Source organism: Notolepis coatsorum (genome assembly GCF_963971535.1).
Source record: "Notolepis coatsorum genome assembly, contig: SCAFFOLD_233, whole genome shotgun sequence".
NCBI lineage: Eukaryota > Metazoa > Chordata > Actinopteri > Aulopiformes > Paralepididae > Notolepis > Notolepis coatsorum.
Genome location: NW_028169517.1, coordinates 230,085 through 248,271, shown reverse-complemented (window position 1 = coordinate 248,271; position 18,187 = coordinate 230,085).

Genomic DNA, 18,187 nt, shown 5'->3' with positions numbered 1-18,187 from the left:
TAGTTTCTTAACAAAAAATGTTCACTGATTCAAAAAAAGTTGTATAAAAGATACATAATATGTCCCCTTTAAAATCTTAGCCATCAATCAGCAAGATGACATCACTGATCCCTCTAGATTCAGTTTAGTATCGTTGATCAGGATCCCCAATTACCTGGGGTCCACAAAAATAGCACTTGTATTGATAAATGTGATCTAGCAGAGGTAAACTGCATACAGTCTCAATCTGTTAAGTATTTTTCGATTAATTGTTCATATTGCTTTAAAATCCCAAACATGTTATGGGTTCACCAGACCACATTGAATGCAATGCTCATTGTAACAAGAATGCAAACGCCACACAAGGGTAAAAGTACAAAATTGTTACCATGGTAACACACAACTGTTACCCTGGCAGTACACAACTGTTACCCTGGCAGTACACAACTGTTACCCTGGCAGTGTACAACTGTTACCCTGGCAGTACACAACTGTTACCCTGGCAGTACACAACTGTTACCCTGGCAGTACACAACTGTTACCCTGGCAATACACAACTGTTACCCTGGCAGTACACAACTGTTACCCTGGCAGTACACAACTGTTACCCTGGCAGTACACAACTGTTACCCTGGCAGTACACAACTGTTACCCTGGCAGTACACAACTGTTACCCTGGCAGTACACAACTGTTACCCTGGCAGTACACAACTGTACTGTTACCCTGGCAGTACACAACTGTTACCCTGGCAGTACACAACTGTTACCCTGGCAGTACACAACTGTTACCCTGGCAGTACCCTTGTGACATACTGTATGTATGCAACGTAACACTGACATCATCATCATCAAACTACCACGATGATGTCCTTCAGGATGGACGGAGAGATGAAACACAGACCTCCACCAGACAGGATGTTACTCTCTCTCTCTCTGTGCTGTGTCATCGTCCACGACAACAACCTGAGCCACGGCAACATCACAGGATGAGGTCAAGAGGTCATCAGTAAGGTTGTGACCCCAGGCTGACCTCGTTAAGCATTGAAAAAAGATACATATACACACACACACACACACACACACACACACACACACACACACACACACACACACACACACACACACACACACACACACACACACACACACACACACACAAAGGTGCAGCTGTGTACTGGACAGGTAAGGGGCATGGTCACATGACTAATCAGGAAGTGATCAAAGGCTTGTGGCTGCTGTGATCTCACTGGCCAGGTGTCGGAGGTCAATGGTCACAAGGCAGTTCCCAGAAGCCCAGTGTATGTTGTTAAAAGAGGATATGGTCGGGCGTTATTACACACACACACACACACACACACTAATACAAATACATACAAACACACATACACACACACACACACTAATACAAATACATACAAACACACATACACACACACACACACTAATACAAATACATACAAACACACATACACACACACACACACAAATACAAATACATACAAACACACATACACACACACACACACTAATACAAATACATACAAACACACATACACACACACACACACACAAATACAAATACATACAAACACACGTTCACACACACACACAAATAAAAATACAGTACAAACACATGTGCGGGGACACACACACACACACACACACACACACACACACACACACACACACACACACACACACACACACACACACACACACACACACACACACACACACAGATACATACATAGGCCTACAGTACACACCTACAGTACAGACACGTATACACAACAACAACATTTTCAGAGAGAAATAGAGAGAACGAGGGGATGAACAGGAGGCGAGACAGACACAGACAGACAGACATTTTGTCATTTAGCTGACGCTTTTATCCAAAGCGACTTACAAGTCATCAGGAAGGGCACAACTCTATCAGCTGAGTAACAATGTTCATCAAAGTGTTGCGTGCTACAGTGTAGGTTCGTTTATTAGGACATGACAGTAGTGCATGACAGTATATAAGGTTAGATTTATTTTTCTTTTCTTTTTCTTTTTTTAATTTCAGATAATGGTTGAAGAAGTGCGTCTTTAGTCGACGGCGAAAGATTGGACGGGTTTCGACTGTCCTAACTTTCAGACAGACAGACAGACAGACAGACAGACAGACAGACAGACAGACAGACAGACAGACAGACAGACAGACAGACAGACAGACAGACAGACAGACAGACAGACAGACAGACAGACAGACAGACAGACAGACAGACAGACAGACAGAGAGGGAGACAGGGAGACAGGGGGAGGGAGAGAGAGAGACACACACACACACACACACACACACACACACACACACACACACACACACACACACACACACACACACACACACACACACACACACACACACACACACACACACACACACACAGACGTCCCAGGCATCTACCCCTCTCTCTCTCTCTCTGCCCCACCCCCTCTCTCTCTCCCTCACTCTCTATTTCTGTTGTTCAGAATGGTCCTTCTCAGACCCTTCTTTTTGACCCTTGGCCCCTAAAATCATCAGGATGCCTACATGTGACTCTCTGGTCCAGGCCAACATGCACACAGTCATGAACTTTGACCCCAAACAGAGAGTTTAATTTTCCCTTTTCAAGCTATCTCACTTAATTAATTATTGGAGGAAGGCCAGAGGCTATAAGATGAACTTATTCTCATTAAGGTGATTTTGGGACCCCTGTCAAACGCTGACAGAACAGCTACCTCATTGACCACCATCAGATTACAACAGAGCATTGGCTGTCAGAATGGGAGTGGGCGTGTCTGGACCATGAAAGGCACAAGCTGGAGGTCCTTTGATGAGGTCTCATACCAAAGGTCATGGCAGGGCCACAGAGGAGGTCACAGCGGGGTCGTGAGGGGTTCATGGTGGGGTCTTACGTCTTATGTTGGTCTTCTGAAACTCGGAAGTTCCAACTTAGCAAACTTGTTCCGACCCGCAAGCATTCACGTGTCACAGTCAGGAGAAACGCTATAACGATAGCAAAGTACAGTATACTTATTTAAAACACTATAACTAGGACCTGACCGTTTAACCAGTAAATTTAGCTGTTTCCACACAAAATTACTACTACTACAGTACTACTGCTACTGCTACTGCTACTGCTACTATTGTAACTGCTGCTGCTGCTGCTGCTACTACTACTACTACTACTACTACTACTACTACTACTACTACTACTACTACTACTACTACTACTACTACTACTACTACTACTACTACTACTACTACCACTACTACCTTGGTTGAATAATGAGATGAGAAGTTTGATGGTCCAACGAGATGATGCAAAAAAAACTGCAAATAGAACAGGTAATCTATGTGACAAACAACATTACTGTAAACTAAGAAACGCGGTAACCAAATTGAATAAATGTAGAAACAGGGAATACTACATGCAGAAAAATCAGTGATTCTAAAAATGTTGGGAAAAGATTATGGAGAACGTTAAATAACATAATGGGGAGGAACTCAAACATGCATCCTTCCTTTATAGAAACAGAGGGTAAATTCCTTACCAAGCCTTTTACACCTGTCTGATGATAAATCTCCTGGTATTGACAACTTGGATGGTAAACTGCTCAAAATGACTGCCAAATACATATCTAAGCCATTAAGTCACAACTTCAATAAATGTTTAGAGCAAGGTGTGTGCCCCGAGATCTGGAAGGAAGCCAAGGTTATCCCATTACCTAAGGACAAAAGAAAAACCTTCGCTGGTTCCAACAGTCGACCCATAAGTCTCCTCCCAGTGTTAAGTAAAATAATAGAAGAAATTGTATACACCCAAATTCAAAACTACTTTTCAAGTAACAGTCTGATAACAAACTACCAACATGCCATAGAGATGGTCACTCTACAAGCACAGCACTTGCCCAAATGACCGACGACTGGTTTAAGAGCATGGATGATAGGAGGCTTGTTGGAGCTGTGATGTTAGACTTTAGCGCAGCTTTCGATGTGATCGATCATAGTCTGCTGAACAAACTCAAATGCTATGGCTTTGGCACTGGTGCTATGTGTTGGATGGAGACCTACCTGATTGAAGCAAGCAAGTCTTTTTCAATGGGAGCTTTTCTGAAAGTAAGGTGTTGCAGTGTGGGGTCCCACAAGGAAGTTCGCTTGGGCCTTTGCTACACTCAATATTCACAAACGACCTCCCTTATGTATTAAATAAATCTAGTGTAATCATGTATGCTGATGATTCGACAATGTACAGTACAGCATCAACATGTAGTGAGTTAAACAATATACTTAAAATAGAGCTCAAAGCCATAACAGACTGGGTCAACAATAACAAACTGGTACTCAACATTGCAAAAACAAAAGCAACGGCGTTCGGATCCAAGCACATATTAAGCAGCGATCCACAATTAAGCCTGACTCTGGCTGGTCAGCCAGTGGAACAGGTAAAAGAGGCTAAGTTGCTTGGCATGGTTCTTGATTCTGGTTTAAAGTGGACAAAGTAAATTGACAGTATCATATCATCAGTCTGCAATCCCGTCTCATTACTTTTATCAGAAATGTTCAAGTTTTTTTTTTATCTCATTCATTCCATAAGAACGTAGAATACACATTTACAGACTTATTTTTTATATGGTCCATTTGCATGTTCTTGGTATCTGATTCTAGGGACATCTATGGATCTCAGGAATGTATTCCCAGTGTCATAAATACTGTGTCTCTTACTAGGCTTGAGTAAATTGTAATGAACCAAATGAGAATATCAATAAATCTTTTTAAATCTTTGACTGTGAATAACACCATGCTAAAATTGACCATACCTGAAAAATCGATAATTAAACAGAAGGTTTTGTAGATACAGTACTGAATTCTGCCATCCGGACACATGCAATTTGAAATATGATTATAGAATATAGAATATCAGGCCTAAAATGGTTATGCGATTAAAATACGATTAATTAGATTAATTAATTACAAATCATTTAATTAATTAGATAAAAAAATGTAATCGCCTGACAGCACTAATATATACTACAACTCGTACACCTTACTGTAAATTGTACCTAAAATTGTACCTCATCCCATTTCTGCTTTGCACTAGATAGTACTGTACATTAGTACACTGCATAGTATTGTGTATTGTATATTATATGGTAACTCAGAACATTGTACATATGTCTATACCGAACACTGTGACCTCATTTTTCTTCTTCTAAATTCGTGCTATATTATGTTATTATGTTATTTGATACTATCTTGTCTAGCACAGTCTCTGGAGCGTAACAGTAAGAAGCATTTTGTATGAAAGTATTCTGTACTTCTGTATGACAACTATTAAAGAACTTGAACTTGATATATATATATATTAGAGCTGGGCCGTTAACGGCGTTAACGTGCTGCGTTAACGCTATACTAGTATCGCGCGATAATATAATTAACGCATTAATCTAAAAAAAAAAAAAACATTTTTTTTTTTTACATTTTTTCTTTTTTACCTTTATTTACCCAGGGTAGGTTCGCTGAGCACAGATGCTCTTTTTCAGGAACGCCTTGCTTCACATTCACACAGTTCCATTCACACCTGGGAGCTGCCCAGTACAACCACAGTTGACACCATTGGCCACTGAGCAACTCCACTGGAGCAGTTGATTCAAGCCATGTCACATAGTTCAAGTTTGAAATGATTATTTCTGTTTTGCTCCTGAGAGTGCTAGATACTGTACTGTACTGGTAATATTATTTATTTGTGTTAACTTCTGAATAAAACAACTTATTAAACACAAGTACATCTTATTGAACATTATTTTGATATTTCATTACCAATTATCATAGCAAAACAGCTTTTTCAAACAGTCTGTAATGCATTTTGGAAACGGGAGATGGGCTCATGGTGTAATGGGCCACCTGGCCTGAGAAACATAAGGAGGAAAGAAAAAGTAAGGACTTACTTCTGGTCATTATTTGGGTAGAACACACATATTTTGAATGCCTTCGGCAGGTTTTTTTTTTTTTTTTTAGCCATTTTAATCTAGATTAATCTAGATTAAATCCAGGATTGCAGATAGATTAATCTAGATTAAAAACATTAATCTATGCCCACCTCTAATATATATATATATATATATATATATATATATATATATAAAATATATGTTTTAATTTTGTATTATTATTATAATATTTTTAAATACTAGTAAAGTTGTAAACATAAGATCTGGTCCTGTCTGCATAAAGTCTATAATAACATCCCTTCCAAAACTAATATTAAAATGTTGCCATGGTACTAAAATATAAAATAAGTACTTTAAATAATTTACAATAATTTACCATGACTATGCCATATTTAATTAATGAAATATTGAAACAAGGTGGAATACCCTATAGCCTATATAAACTCACTGGAGCTCCATATATATTCTATAATCACTAATGTTTCCACAGTGAACTTGATCAGGGTATTCTGCTTCTCCTCTGCTATACTCTGACAGATCACTGTCGAGATGTTAGTGACTAAAGGATTTATACGAGCTACATTGAGTGTATAATCCCATTTAAACCATGCCACCCATGGTGATATCCTGGTATGGCAATTCGAGTGCAACAGGGCGTAAGTCATTAAGACTCATAGTGTATTGTGTTTTGGCACCGGCACGATGGAGGTAGATTTGAAGCTGTGTGGAAACAACTGCCTGCCTGGGCTGGTTGACAGATTGAAGATGTCAGTCGGGACCTTGGTCAACTGCTCAGCGCAGGCCGTGAGTGAGCACACGGCCAGGGATGCCATCAGGGCCAGCAGCCTTACCTGCATTATTCCTCAGTGCAGCACACACATCGGTTGGAGAGTGAGGGATTGGTGGCCAGCAGGGAGAGCAGCCTTGATGGGCGCCTCCTGGTTGTCCCTGTCAAAGTGGGCGTAAAGGTTATTGAGCTCATCAGGGAGGGAGGGGTCAATGGTTGGGTTTCTAATCTGTAATGGCCTGGATGCCCTGCCACTTGTGTCAGGGGTCAGAGTTGTTGAATTTCTCCTCAACCCTTAGCTTTGTGGCTGTGCTTGGCCCGCTGTATGCCCCTTTTCAGGTTAGCCGTTGCTGAACAGTAGGCCTGCGCAAAAGTGCACATCACCAGATCTAAAAGCGGTGTTACTGTACATGCCTTCAGCAGCAAGCAGACCTCTCTGTTCATCCATGGCTTCTGACTGGGCAATGGTGCAATCCGTTTGATGTTAGAGTTGATGTAGTCCAAAACAGAAGAGGTGTAGGAATCTATGTCTGTGTGGGAGTCCAGGGTGGAAAACATGCTCCCGTCTGTGTGTTGAAACCGGTGCTGCAGTACAGAGTGAGTGGGATATGCTTGGGTAGAAGAAACAAAGAGAGGTGGTCAGATTGTCCCAGGTGGGGTATTGTCTCCTTGTGTGTGGCAAGAGACATGCTGGTGGAATTCTGGGAGCACAGTCTTTAGGTTGGAGTGGTTAAAATCCCCTGCAACAATAAAGGCTGACTCTGGGTGTGAGGTAAATTGTTTGCTAATGACGCATGCATGCCGTTCTTTCATTGCTAGCTTAGCATTAGCATCTGGTAGGATGTATGCTGCAGTCACAATAATAATCTGTGAATTCCCTGGGCAGATAGAAAGGTCTACATTTAACCATGGGCTATTCTAGGTTATCAGAGCAGTGACTCTCCTGTATACTTCTGGAGGAAGCTCATACAATAGTTTCCTGTCAAATACTATTGGATGACGTGATTAATCACGACAGGAAACCAAAGTGTGAGCTTCTGCCAGGAAGTATACTGGAGCTGGACTACAAAAATGCACGTAGGCTATTGTACATACACAGTAAATTATTGGCAAGTCTTTTGCATTACTTTTCACAGTACATATTGTAATGCAAATTCGCAGTAAATTGTTGTAATGCATATACAACAAAATTATGTAATATCACAGTAATTTCTTACAATTTGAAGTTGTGAAATTATGTAAATTCGCAGTAAATTGTTGTAATACATATACAACAAAATGATGTAATATCACAGTAATTTCTTACAATTTGAAGTTGTGAAATTACAACAATGTATTGTACTACCATTGATGTGAAATTACAATACATTGCTGTGAAGCCATTCACAGTAAATGGTTGTGAACCTTACTGTAAAAGTCATGCAAAATATTGCCAGTAATTTATTGTGACTTTACGGTGACTAATCTTACAGTGATTCTAGGTTAGCAGAGCAGTGACTCTAGATGATTGTATTGTCTGTGCACCAAGCCTTGTTAACAGAAATGCAAAAACCTCCACCTCTGGTCTTACTGGAGCCATCGGCCCTAATAACAGCACATCCTGGTGGCTCAATAGCATTGTGAGGAATGCCGTTGTTACGCCAGGTTTCCGTGAAAAACAACGTGTTGCTGTCCATAATCCATGTGTGGTGGAAATCCACAGCCGCTGCAGTTCATCCATTTTTGTTCACCAGAGACTGCGAAGTTGGCGAGGAGGCGATGGGGAGTTAGCCTGTTAGCCTCCACGCTTTCCCCACTTTTGTTTACGGTGTCATGGTACCGTCTGGGTTGATAATCACATAATCACCCGTGTCTTAGTGTGGAGCTATTGGGTTGTGTAATGCTAGGAGTGTTGTAATGCAATGTTCAAAAGCTCTTGTTGGGTGTATGATAGTTTGAGCAAGATTGATCTGAATGAGTAGACTTCAAACAGAAGTAGACTCTCTTTTGTAGACTCTGGAGAGATGCTGAACCACGCGTTGTGCACGCATCGCCATCTTGGTCTATAACACAATTCCTGTTATCCCTGGTCATCTGGCATCAACAGCCTTTTTTACAGTAAAATAAAAAAGATAAATGATAATCACTGGGCAGTGGCCACTATATCATGGCTATGTTTTTAGCATTAATGCTAACGCTAGTTGGCACTACAGTATAACATGGCTATGTTTTTAGCATTAATGATGAAGCTAGTTGCTTGCTAGTGTCCATTGACTGTATTTGCAGCCATGCTTGTGTAATTTTAATCTGTTTAAATATTAATTTCACAACATTTTGTTCTATTCTGGTGGTCAGTTCTGTTCGACTTTGTTACTGTATATTCTGCTCTGCTCTGTTCCATTCCATTCTACTCTGCCCTGTTCTGCTCTGCTCTGTTCAGTTTTGATCTGTTCTGTTCTGTTTAGTTATATTTCTATGTATTTATTTATTTATTGTAGTTCTGTAGCTCTGTAGTTATATTCAGCTCTGTTATGCTTAGAAAATTACAGCACATGGAGCTGTAGTAAGATGAATGTTGACTGTTTCGAGGTGGAACAGAGTGCACAGAATTAGAATTTAAATCAAGTGTCTTCCTGGTGAATCATGACATATTAAAGGTCCTTTGTATGGAGGCCATTTTAGGTGTACCAGCCTAGCAATGGTTCTAGGATGTTGATTTGAAAGGGAGTGCCATTCAATCAATTCTCATTATGTGGCCCAACCCATGGTTCCTCCCTGAGTTCACTGGAGGTTCATGGCGGGGTCGTGGACAGGTCATGGCGAGGTCATGGAGGTGTAATGGGGACGTCATTTCCCATAATAAGCCAGGAATGATAGACAGAGGTTTGCAGAGATAAGCAGATATTTTGATAATTTGATATTTTGACCGTAAGAGACTTAGAACACTTTTCTGTTGAGTTTGCTCTTAGAGTTTAAAATGAGTAGTGAGTGATGTGATTGAGTGACTATGGCTGGAGACGAGGTCAGAGAGAGTGTGAAGATAGGGAGGGAGAGAACAGAAAGAAAGAGGAGAGGAGGAGAGAAGGATGGAGAGAATAGGAAGAAAGAGGAGAGGAGGAGAGAGGGAAGGAGAGAACAGGAAGAAAGATGAGAGGAGGAAAGAGAGAGAAGGAGAGAACAGAAAGAAAGATGATAGGAGGAGAGAGAGAGAACGCAGACATACGGTTATGTGTGTGGCTGCGCACGTGTGTGTGCGTGTGTGTGTGTGTGTGTGTGTGTGTGTGTGTGTGTGTGTTTTTACTGTACTTCCATTTCTCCATCCCTCTATTATTCTCTCCATCCATCCCTCCATCTCTACATCCCTCAAATTCCCAAAAGAGCACTACATGGAGGATAAAGATCTACCAGCTGCACACACACACACACACACACACACACACACACTCACACACACACACACACACACACACACGCACGCACGCACACACACACACACACACACACACACACACACACACACACACACACACACACACACACACACACACACACACACACACACACACACACACACACACACACTCATGCCCACAAACACACATTCATGCCCAGACACACACACACACTCATGCCCACAAACACACACACGCACACACACATGCATGTACGCATACAGGCACGCACCCACACATGCCCACGTACTGTACACACACATGCCCACACACACACTTTCACGCACCCACATGCAATCACACGCACACACACAGACACACGCACACACACACACACACACACACACAAACACTTCAATTCCCTCATCACATTACAATTAGGCTTATTAATGGAATCAGGTGGCACCGTGACTGACCTACAACACAGACATGTCTATGTCTGTGTGTCTGTGTGTGTGTGTGTGTGTGTGTGTGTGTGTGTGTGTGTGTGTGTGTGTGTGTGTGTGTTCATTGTTTGTTGGTGTGTTGATACTCCAATCACAAGTATTGCTTCCCTCGGACATGTCTTGAATTGCGTTGAACAGTACTTGTATTCATAGTACTACCATAGAGCAGAATTTATACACTGGTAGAGCAGTATTTGTATAATGGTAGTACTACCATAGAGCAGTATTTGTATAAGGGTAGTACTACCACAGAGCAGTATTTGTATAATGGTAGTACTACCATAGAGCAGTATTTGTATAATGGTAGTACTACCATAGTTTCAAGTTTCAAGTTTCAAGTTTCTTTAATAGTTGTCATACAGAAGTACAGAATACTTTTATACAAAATGCTTCTTACTGTTACGCTCCAGAGACTGTGCAAGACAAGATAAGTATGAAATAAAATAACATAGTATAGCATGTAAATTAGAAGTAAAAAAATGAGGTCACAGTGTTCAGTATAGACATATGTACAATGTTCGATGCAGAATAGACGTAACTGAGTTACCATATAATACAATACTGTGTAGTGTACTAATATACAATACTATATAGTGCAAGGCAGAAATAGGATGAGGTGCAATTTAGGTACAATTTACAGTAGGTGTACGAGTTGTAGTGCAAATCCTTTATCAATAAATATAAAGTGTGTTTGTGTGATCTAAAGTGTGGAGAGTGGGTGCTGCAGTGTGTTGTTTGTTTAAGTGAGTGTGTGCGTGTGGGTGTGTGTGCTGTGTGCATTTGATGGTTGTTGCATAGATTAATCTGTGTAGTTTAGTTATGGTACAGGGTACTACATGGTACCACTGGGTAGTTTACTACAGGGTAGTTTAGTTAGGGTACAGGGTACTACATGGTACTACATGGTACTACATGGTACTACATGGCACTACAGGGTTCTACATGGCTCTACATGGCTCTACGTGGCACTACAGGGTACCACAGGGCACTACAGGGTACTACATGACACTACAGGGTACTACAGGGTACTACAGGGTACTACATGGCACTACATGGCACTACAGGGTACTATAGGGTACTACATGGCACTACGGGGTACTACATGGTACTACATGGCACTACAGGGTACTACATGTCTGCTCCTTTGCAGCACCACAAACATGGGAACTCTCTAACTCTCCCCCCCCCCCTTCCCCCCCCCCTCCCCCCCCCCCTTCCCCCCCCCCCCCCTTCCCCCCCCCCCCCTTCTCTCTGAGTGCCCGTCTCCTGGCGCTGACTAAGGTGATGGATGCCTCGGGGTCTTGGCCAAGATTGTAGTGACTGCTCTACATGTACCTCCGAGGCCTTGGATCAGTTATTCACCGCCGTCTGTCCGTGGTCCTGTCAACTGATTAACAGTATTAACAGACTGTTAACAGATTAACAGTCAATGCGGTTTCATTGCTGGGTTAAGTACTTCCATTTCTATTCACATAATACGCCTACTTCATATATCTACTCCATTCACATATATGCCTACCACTTGTATCTATTGCTATGTCCGCCTACTACAATCTCATGAGCTGTCTAACGCCTGTCCCGTCTCCCTGTCTCCCTATGACTTGCTGTCCTGGAGTGTTGACCGGAGTGTTGGACGTCCCGTGACGAAGGCCGGGAGGTTGCGACCCCCTCTGCGTGCCCCCCTGTCTCCGGAGGTCTCGTAGTGGTGACCGGAGTGCCGGATGTCCCGCGATGATGTCGGGGAGTTCGTGACCCTCTCTGCGCCGCCCCCTATCTCCCTGTCTCCGGCTGTCCCTGAGCAACGACCGGAGTGTTAAATGTCCCTTGACTAAGACGGGGAGGACGTGACCCTCTTTGCGCCGCCCCTGTGCCTCAAATAGATTGCTAATCAGCTCTATCTTTAATTTTTCAAAATGTACAGTTGCTATTGCATGCACTCATCTGTGTTCCACTACACACATGAGTGCATGCTTACCAACTGTCCGTCTGCAACACTACTATCACCAACATCTAAGAAGGGAGATCCCCCCTTGAATGGCCCTTCTAAGGTTTCTCTCCTCCACACTGCCTGTGGAGCTTTTTTCCCTATTGTTAGGTTTTGGTGAGTTTTTCCTTACCTTCGCGTGGGTATGTCTGGGAGTGCTTGCATTATTTCATTTATTTGCATCCATCTAAAAATGTTTGCACCTTATGGTGTTCTTGTTCTGTTCTTGACTTATTGTTATGTTTTCTTCTTGACTTGTTTAAAGAAGATCTGTACGGCCCATGAGGACATTAACGTGTGTTGTCAGGCCCTATGAATAAATTTGATTTGATTTGATTTTAGTGTTTATTGTTCGTTTAGCAGCCTGATGGCCTGGGGATAGAAGCTTCTTCTGAGTCTTTCTGTGCTCACCTTAAGACTCCGGTATCGCTTGCCTGACCGCAGCAGTTCAAAGAGGCAGTTGTTCGGGTGGCTCGAGTCCTTAATAATTCTCTTAGCCTTCCCCTTGCACCGCTTGTTGTAAATGTTCTGGAGGGTGGGAAGCCCCCCTCCAATTGTGCGTTCGGCTGAACGTGTCACTCTTTGTAGTCTGCTACGGTCTTGTGCAGTTGCTATTCCCAAACCAGGAGGTGATGTTGCCAGTCAGGATGCTCTCTATTGTACATGAGTAGAAGTTCCTAAGGATCTTCTGACTGACTTGGAACTTCCTTAGGCGCCTGAGGAAGTAGAGGCGTTGTCGTACCTTCTTCACAACACTGTCAATGTGTGTGATCCATGTCAAATCCTCGGATATGTGGGCTCCGAGGTACTTGAAACTGTTCACTCTCTCAACCGGTGCCCCGTCGATGCTGAGGGGGCTGTAGTCCTTGACCCCCGACCTCCTGAAGTCCACAATCATCTCTTTTGTTTTGCTGACGTTCAGGGAGAGGCAGTTCTCCTGACACCACTGTGACAGGTTCTCTACCTCTTCCAGGTAGGCCCTTTCGTCGTTGGCAGAGATCAGGCCCACCACTACTGTGTCATCAGCAAATTTGATGATGGTGTTGTTGTTCCGCTGTGCTACGCAGTCATGTGTGTACAGGGAGTAGAGGAGGGGGCTCAGAACACAGCCCTGGGGGGCCCCTATGTTGAGCGTGATGGATGAGGAGGTGCAGTTGCCTGCTCTTACCACCTGGGGTCTGCCCGTCAGGAAGTCCAAGACCCACTGGCAGAGGTCATAGTTCAAGCCCAGGTCCCTGAGCTTGGCTATGAGTTTGGAGGGGACTATGGTATTTAATGCTGAGCTGTAGTCGATGAATAGCATTCGCACATAGTTCCCCTGCCTCTTGTCCAGGTGTGATGCTGCTGTGTGCAGCACATGGGCTATGGCGTCCTCCGTGGACCTGTTGGGGCGATATGCAAATTGCAGAGGGTCCAGGTTGATGGGGAGGGAGGAACAGATGTAGCCCTTCACTAGCTTCTCAAAGCACTTCATGGCTATGGAGGTGAGGGCTACAGGGCGGTAGTCGTTGAGGCAAGCGGGCGTAGATTTTTTGGGTACAGGGATGATGGTGGACTTCTTCAGACAGGTGGGGATGACAGCCTGTTCCAAGGACAGGTTGAAGATGTCAGTGAATACCGGGGCCAGTTGGTCGGCACAGACTTTTAGGACGCGGCCTAAATAGAGCAGTATTTGTATAATGGTAGTACTACCATAGAGCAGTATTTGTATAAGGGTAGTACTACCATAGAGCAGTATTTGTATAAGGGTAGTACTACCATAGAGCAGTATTTGTATAATGGTAGTACTACCATAGAGCAGTATTTGTATAAGGGTAGTACTACCACAGAGCAGTATTTGTATAATGGTAGTACTACCACAGAATAGTATTTGTATAATGGTAGTACTACCATAGAGCAGTATTTGTATAATGGTAGTACTACCACAGAGCAGTATTTGTATAAGGGTAGTACTACCACTGAGCAGTATTTGTATAATGGTAGTACTACCATAGAGCAGTATTTGTATAATGGTAGTACTACCATAGAGCAGTATTTGTATAATGGTAGTACTACCATAGAGCAGTATTTGTATAATGGTAGTACTACCATAGAGCAGTATTTGTATAAGGGTAGTACTACCATAGAGCAGTATTTGTATAATGGTAGTACTACCATAGAGCAGTATTTGTATAAGGGTAGTACTACCATAGAGCAGTATGTGTATAATGGGCGTACTACCATATAGCAACAAGCTGACTAAAATTTACGCCACAGTGAACATAAAGTAGATTAACCCTTTCACTGCCACACAACAGAAGGTTAACCCTTTACTATCACACAATCCGCGGAGCTAATGATGCTAATGATGGAGCATCGCCGTCGGTTGTGTGATAGTAAAGGGCTAACCTTCTGTATTGTCACAGTGAAAGGGTTAACCGGCTGTCGTGTGGCAGTGGAAGGGTTAACCTCAGTCAGCTCGTACAGACAGGAGGAGTTGACCCCATCGACCGGCTGTTGGTTTGAGGCTAACTACAGTAGGATGAAGAACAACATGGACTGATAGACTTTACTCAATCAACCCAATCAACATCAGCATTGGTACAGTGAAGTAAGAAACCGGGCTAGGGTTCCAAACATCTGAACTATTCCCTGTACTGTATGTGTGTCTTTGTGTATATACGGTATGTGTGTGTGTGTGTGTGTGTGAGAGTGTGTGTGTGTGCCTGTGTGTGTGTGTGTGTGTGTCTGTGTGTGTGTGTGTGTGTGTGTTTCTGTGTGTCTGTGTGTCTGTGTGTATGTGCGTGTGTGTGTTTCTGTGTGTCTGTGTGTCTGTGTGTCTGTGTGTGCGTGTGTGTGTTTCTGTGTGTCTGTGTGTCTGTGTGTGTGTGTGTGTGCATGCGTATGTGTGCGTATGTACATGTGTGTGTGTACATGTGTGTATGTGTGTGTGTGTGTGTGTGTGTGTGTGTGTGTGTGTGTGTGTGTGTGTATCACCTTACCCCTACGCTGAACAACATTAGACTCTCCATTAAACCTAATCAACACTGTCAACAAACCATCACATCCCGGCAGCAACCCCCCATTCAGACCGATCAAACCTATTCATTATTATACAGCACCCCCCCCCCCCCCCCCCCCTCCCCTCGTTCAGACCAATCACACCATTCATTACTATAGAGTACTAGTCCTGTGGGACACAGTATTTAAAACAAGCAAGCCTCATGTACTGTAGAAATACACAACTTCCACCTCGTTAACGTATTAACTCTACCGGAATTGATGTATGTGTATTGAAATTGGGGCAAATGTGAGAGAAAAGGGTTAGAGGGAGAGAAAGAAAGTAAGAGAGAGGGGGGGGGGGGGAGAGAGAGAGAAAAGGAAGTTCATTCATTCAAATCTTTATTTCCCCAAATTGAGTCGCCCTCATTTATTGTTGTGTCAAGATTACAATTATTCAGGATAAACAATTAAAACAGAATATAACATTTGATAAAATTAGCTCTATGGTGGTAGTGCTACCAGTATACAAATACTGCTCTATGGTAGTACTTCCAGTGTACAAATACTACTCTATGGTAGTACTACCAGTATACAAATAATGTTCTATGTTAGTACTACCTAGGGCAGTCCCCGACTAAGGATTTGTATAGTCGATTTGTAGTCGCCAAAATTAGCCAATAGTCGACTATTAGTACTATATATAATATATATATATTTTTTTATCATTCCATTTGGGCTGTGGGGGTGCTTAATGTCTGAAGGAGTCGACTGAAGTATTCATGTCCTCTGCAAAAGCATGCTATTGGTCCACTGATGAATACATCTTTGATATTTGTCTAGTCTAGAGAGTTCATTAGATGGGTGAAATCCTCTTTCAATGCCTCTGTGCCTGTTTTCTTAGGCAGTTAGCCTCTGGTATGCGTGCCATTAGCGTTAGCCACGCTTCTAGGCCTCTTTTATTTTGGAAGGAATGATATAAAAAAATTGTTAAATTTTTTTTAATTAAAAAATATATTATACATTTTTATTTATTTAAAAAAATATTTGCATTCGACTAATAGGGTCAGCCCTAGTACTACCAGTATAAAAATCTGTTAAAACAATTACACAATGTACCAGGGAGGTTTACGATCAGTGCCCTAAACTGACCACAGGTCAGCAGAGAATTGATTTCCAGGAAGTTGGTTTACTATGACTTTCCAAGTTCAGACTGTTCACAAGGGACCTTAAGCATAAGTCATTTGAGCAGGTTAGGTAGGTCTACCATTACAATCTTGCATTGTTGCAATACGTTGCTAGCTTTCCAATAATGGCCGTATAGATAAACAAATGCAGTACCGTAATGTTTATTTCTGCCAGAGAAGACCAGCCCACCTTATCATAGAGAAATATAGCCGTGGGCAGAATGATAGACCAGGGGTGGAAGGAGCAGCATGTCTATACATTACATCCCCATAATGCAACACTGATAGGAAAACTGCTTCAACAATAATTCGTCTACAAAGGTATGTTAGCTCTATTTCGATAGAAGAAGCCAGTTTTTGATGCAGTTTCCTGACAATATCATCTATGTGGTATTTATACATAAACGTCTCATCAAGCCAGCTAGATACTTACTTTCAGCAACTCTCTCAAAGATATATTTCTAGTGAATATATGCATATGTATCGTAATCAATATTTCTGGCTCTACAACCACTCGGCGAAGAGCCAATATCATTAATATAGATTGTAAAAAGGACTGGATTTAAAACTGAACAATGCGGGACGTCCCTTTGTTAGCGTCAAGAACTCGGACCGGACATTCTGAGACTTCAAATACTGACATCGCTTAAAATAATAACTCTGAAACCAATCACAGGCCATTCTGTCTAAACCTTGATCCACCGTATCAAATACTTCTTGCTAAATCTTGCTGTCCAAAGTGGATACTATATTATTTTGTAACTTGTGTAATGGCTGAAATAGTGCTGTGATTGGTTACTGTTAATCCAGAACTATTTTTAAAAAGAAACTGTGATTTTGTCTGCACTTTATGTGCTCATTTCATGTATATTCTATTCTACTTATTGCACTATTTTACTCTGTTTATTCTATCTTACTCTTTCTATTATTACCTTGAGCTGCAGTTTCTGTATGAAAGGTGCTATACAAATACAGTTGTATTATTATTATTATTATTATTATTATTATTATTATTATTATTATTATTATTATTATTATTATTATTATTATTATTATTATTATTATTGGCTCTGAAACCAGATTGATGCAGACGTAAGACAGAAGGACCAGAAAGAAATGTAATGAGTTCCTTGAGTTCTTAGGCTTTAGCTTTAGGCCTGCTAGCTTTAAGGTAACTGGGAAATGTGTCTGTACTCATTCAAGTCATGTGTTATTGGAGAACTGGAGGGAGAGATGGAATGAAGGAAGGATGGAGAGAGGAAGTGAAAAGGAGGGTGGAAAGATGAATATGTTTGGAATGATTATATAGATCAGCGGTTCTCAAACTACGGGGTAACGACCCAAAGTGGGATCGTGGGTAGGTGACAGTGGCAAGTAATTGGCATTGGCAAGTACATTTTTTAAAAACATTTTCAAATAAT